This window comes from Myotis davidii, unplaced genomic scaffold (genome assembly GCF_000327345.1).
Source record: "Myotis davidii unplaced genomic scaffold, ASM32734v1 scaffold2004, whole genome shotgun sequence".
Classification (NCBI taxonomy): Eukaryota; Metazoa; Chordata; class Mammalia; order Chiroptera; family Vespertilionidae; genus Myotis; species Myotis davidii.
In genome coordinates this window covers 106,412-111,826 of record NW_006295088.1, presented here as the reverse complement: position 1 = coordinate 111,826, position 5,415 = coordinate 106,412, and the positions used below count along the sequence as shown (strand labels likewise).

At 43.7% G+C, this 5,415-nt stretch overlaps 1 protein-coding gene across 3 annotated transcripts in view; it reads left to right on the top strand.

Annotated features, from left to right (window-relative positions):
• NOX1 (NADPH oxidase 1) overlaps nt 1–5,415 on the top strand; it is a 26,410-nt gene that overhangs the window by 6,903 nt on the left and 14,092 nt on the right. The window lies entirely within an intron of this gene.

The window sequence follows — 5,415 nt, the reverse complement described above, 5'->3', positions numbered from 1 at the left end:
AAGAGATTGGACAAAGAGTTTACACCTATGGACAAGGTCAGCTGGGGGGGTGGGAGGAAGACCTGGAGTGGGGTGGAAACCGGGGGGAGGGGAGCTATGGGGGAAAAAAGAGGAACATCTGTAATGATCTGAACAATAAAGATTAAAAAAAAAAAAACCCAACCACACAGCATATCCTCTGGTGAGGTTTAAAAATAATAATAAATGAAAAGAGATATTAAAAGGCAAAAAAAGATGTAGTACATCTGTACAAGAGAATACTATTCAGCTGTAAGATGAAGTATTGCCATTTGTGACAACATGGAGGGATCTTGACAGTATTATGGTAAGTGAAATAAATCAGACAGAAAAGGACAAATGCTGTGTGGTTTCACTCATATGTGGGATATAAAACAACAAACGAAACAAAACAAAAGCCTTAGCTGGTTTGGGTCAGTGGATAGAGTGTTGGCCTGTGGACTGAAGGGTCCTGGTTTCGATTCTGTTCAAGGGTACCTGCCTGGGTTGCAGGCTCAATCCCCAATAGGGGGCATGTAGGAAACAGCTGATCAATGATTCTCTCTCATCATTGATGTTTCTATCTCTCTCTCCCTCTCTGAAATCAATAAAAATATATTTTAAAAAACCCCACAAAGAAACAAACAAATTCAAAAACCCCACAAATTCATAGATACAGACAACAGAATGGTGGTTACCAGTGGGGAAGGGGAGTGGGGGAGGATGGAAAATGAAGTGGGTAAAGGGGATCAAATACATGATGACAGAAGGAGACTGACTTCGGGTAGTAAGCACACAAAAGAGTATACAGATGTCATATTATAAAGTTGTACACTTGAAATTTATGTTATGTCATCCCAAATTTTAATATATATATAAAAAGAATAGAAGAGGAAGGGGGTAGGTAGTGTACATTGGTGTGGAAGTTTTCAGGGGAAAGCATGGAGGTGAGAACGGCTCTCTCACAGGCCCATCAATCTGACCATTACCTAATTAGAGAAGGAAATGTGACTGCTAATTATGGTCTGTTATTCAGTAACAACATGTGAGGGATTTGGTTAAATCACTTTCATCTTAACAGTGCATTTTTCTTTGTTTTTAATCCTCATCCGAGGATATGTTTTTAATTGATGAGAGAGAGAGAGAGAGAAATGGATTTGAGAGAGAAACATCAATCGGTTGCCTCCCGTGTGCACCCTGACTGGGTGGGGATCAAACCCACAATCTGGCCCTAACCAGTTTGGCTCAGTGGATAGAGTGTCGGCCTGCGGACTGAAGGGTCCCAGTCAAGGTCAAGGGCATATACCTTGGTTGTGGGCACATCCCCAGTAGGGGGTGTGCAGGAGGTAGCTAATCAATGTTTCTCTCTCATCGATGTTTCTAACTCTCTATCCCTCTCCCTTCCTCTCTGTAAAAAAAACAACAACAACAACCAACAAACAAAAAAAAAAAAAAAAAAAAAAAAAAAAAAAAAAAACACACCACAATCTGTGCCCTGACTAGGAATCGAACTGGAGACCCTTCAGTCCAAGGGAAGATGCTCCAGTCACTGTAGCCACACTCACCAGGGCTTGACATTGCCTTTTCCACTAGCTTTTCACAAAGACCCACCCAATGTACATGTTTAAAGATAGCTTGTCCTTTAAAAAAAATCCTTCTTTTCTCTCCATAATCAAAGGATCCATGTTAAGATCACAATTAATTTGAATGTTCTATTCATGGTTTCTTTTACCCTGCTGTTTTCCATTTTAAATGTTGGTTCTTGATCCTCCTTTAGAAACTATAACTCCAAAGGAAGTGTTAATTTGTTTTTAAAATAGCTTTTTATTAAGAGAATGATGCAATTGCCCTAGCTGGTTTGGCTTGGTGGATAAAGCGTCCGCCTATGGACTGAAGGGTCCCAGGTTCAATTCCAGTGAAGGGCACATGCCCGGGTTGCAGGCTTGATCCCCAGTGGGGGCGTGCAGGAGGCAGCCAATCAATGATTCTCTCTCATCATTGATGTTTCTATCTCTCTCCCTCTTCCTTCCTCTATGAAATCAATAAAAATATATTTAAAAAAGAGAGAGAGAATGATGCAATAAATTGACTAGTTATTAAGAGCTGAATTGCTTTATTATCAAAAAGATAGCAACAAAAAAATGAATCATGATGATTTCCTGTGGGTATTTCATTTTTAAAGGTCCTCTCTATTAAAAAATCAATTATAAATAATGCTTCATTCAATGAGATCAAATGACAGAAAAATGTATAAATGTGAAAATTACTCTCCCATCCCATTCCCCAAAGATAACCATCCTATATAATAAAAGGGTAATATGCAAATTGACCCTAACAGCAGAACCACTGGGAATGACTGGTCACTATGACACACACTGACCACCGTGGGGCAGAGGCTCAATGCAGGAGCTGCCCCCTGTTGGTCAGTGTGCTCCCACAGGGGGAGCTCTGCTCAGCCACAAGCCCAGCTGATGGCTACCAGTACAGGAGTGGTGGTGGGAGCCTCTCCCGCCTCTTCAGCAGTGCTAAGGATGTCCAACTTCAGCTTAGGCCTGCTCCCCACTGGCAAGTGGGCATCCCCCGAGGGCTCCCGGGCTGCCAGAGGGATGTCTGATTGCCATCTTAGGCCCAATCCCCCCCCGGGGAGCGGGCCTAAGCCAGCAGGTGGCTATCCCCCGAGGGGTCCCAGACTGCAAGAGGGCACAGGCCGGGCTGAGGGACCCCACCAGAGTGCACAAATTTTTGTGCACCGGGCCTCTAATTTCTTAATAATTTGGTGTGTGTGTAGTGTGCATCAATTCACTGAGATGTTCACAAATGCATCAGACATATGGTTATTTTGTTTTTGAGGTAGATACTATTCTTATTCACCAAAATATTGCTCTTTTTGGTATACCATTCTATTAGTTTTGATAAACACATCAGTAGGACACATCACTTTTTAAAAAATTTTAACCAAAAAAGGATCACGTTGTAGGTATTGGCTGGAAATTTCTTCCCACACTTAGTGTATCGCAGATATCTTTCCATGTTGCTATGTGACAGGTGAAATGCTGGAACCAGCTTGTACCATCTTGCAGTAGCCAGTTGTGTGCATCTCTTACCCAGCATTCAGTGGCGTTCAATGACATCAAGTTGGTATCTTGAAATCTGCCATAGTGGGAGTATTTACATCATGTAAATCGGCAAATCCTGGAAATAAAGACCCTTGTCTCCCCCGAAGGCTGATTATTAAACATTTACTACATCTGTACCACTGCATATAGCTCTTATCCTTTTAAGAACCATAGCACTCCATAGCATTGACGTGCCATAATTTATTTAATCATTCCATAGGCTATTTCTTAACCTTGTGCTCCCTCTAGGAAAATGCAGTTATTTGATTTAGTATGAAGTAGAGCAAATACGTAGCAGAGGAAGGAGTTTAAATCCATAGTCAATGAGGCATTAAAGGCAGCAGCAGTTTAATTAGAATATCGGTTAGTGTTGATGATGAAAAGTGAACATAATTTGGGATATTTCAGTGTGCTGCAATGACAAAAAAGATTTGTTCTAGCCCTGGCTTGTGTGGTTCAGTGGTTGGAGTGTCGGCCCACACACCAAAAGGTTGTGGGTTCAATTCCCAGTCAAGGGCATGTACCTGGGTCGCAGGTTCGATCCTCAGCCCTGGGGCGGGGTGGGGGGGGGAGGATGGAGGACACATTTGGGAGGCAAAAAATCAATGTGTCTCTCTTGCGCCAATGTTTCTCTCCCACCCCGCTTCCACTCTCTCTAAAAATCAATGGAAAAATATCCTCAGGTAAGGGTTAACAACAACATCAAAGGGATTTATTCTAAAAAGAATTCATCCTATACAAATGGCCCTCACAAAATATGGAGCTTTGAAATTGAAGTTCTGTATTTTTAATTCACTTGCCAATTTTAGCCCTAAGAAACCTCTGTGACTTAAATAAGCAAGATGTGGGAACCAATGTGGAAATGTAGGATCTTTGAGATGAGCAGAGAAAATTTACTTAGAAGTGGAACAAGCTGTTTCTATCAAAAACAGTCGGAGTATGACTCAGCTAAGGGAGAAACACAGGTCATATGGTGGAGCCAGAAGTGGAAAACAGTAGGGCAGCTCTTGTTCATTGCACTGCCTGACATTGTAAGCTATTATGGATGTGAGGGAGATCTTGTCTGGCTTATTAAACACATGTAGCATTGCTTAAGGTTTAGGTTGTATGGAAAAATAGCTTTTGAGCCAAAAAGATTACTAGGAAAAAAAAGGCTGAGAAATTGTTAACTCTAACCCATATTCTTCCTTTTAGTAAGTCATTGACAGGCACACATATAAGACCAGCCAGTCAGCTGAACTGCAACAGTAATTGCCTGGCTGCTGTGAGATGGTCACACTCTATAGCCTGCAGTTTCAAGTACATGGAACCAACTCAAAAAACAGTTGTACAGAGTTGAGATAAGTTGGATTTAGCTACCATGGAGTTGAGCATACTCTTTTCAGTATATACCTCATCAAACCTGTTTCTGGGCTAAATACTTCTTTGAAGAACTGATGCATTGTTTCCTTTTCTAGCAGCTTCTACTGCTGGATCAGATTGATCTTGATGTCTGTTGCCTGGCTACAGGAAATCAGTTTGAAATTCTGTTCTAAGAAGTTGTACCTTCTCAAATCTCTACCTAAGTTTAACATTTTTGCTTTAAGAGATTCACTAGTTTTGCCTAGGCTTTCTTCAATTATTAAAGACATCTTAAAAATAAGAGGTTATATTTTAATTATTTTATTATATGAATACTAGGGGCCCAGTGCACGAATTCCTGCACCTTGAAAGGAACTGTGTGCCGCAAGGCTGTGGTGGGCACAGGGGCAGGTCTTGGCCCATCCTCTGTGCCACCACCCAGCCCCTCCCACAGCGGCCCCCGGTCCCGTCTACCAGCAGTCCTCTCCTGCCGCTGCCACCCCTCTCCTGCCGCCGCTCCCACGTGCTGATGGCCCTGGCCCCACTCACACCCACTGACAATGTGGAGCTGGTACTGGCACAGTGTGTGAACTGTGGCTCTGGTGCCGGCAGCGGGTGCAAGCGGGGCTGTTGCCAGCAGCAGGTATGAGAGATGGCTGCTGACCCTGATTGCCCCTCAGGAGCAAGGGGAGGTGGAGAAGCCCTGAAGGGTGATTGGGGCTAGCGCCAGGTGCCGGCAGCGGGTGCGAGCGCTGGGCAGGACAGCAGTGTGCAGGAGCAAAGAATTTTCAGTAACCACCAGAGGCTTGCCCTGATAACAGCGACCAGTGCCCCTCCTTGGTCTGGTGCCCCTGCTCATCTGCTCCACCATCCTGCTGCTGCTGATGCCTGCCCTGTTCTGCACACGCCCCCCCTGGTGGTCAGCACACTTCATAGTGACTGGTTGTCTGGTTGTTCTGCC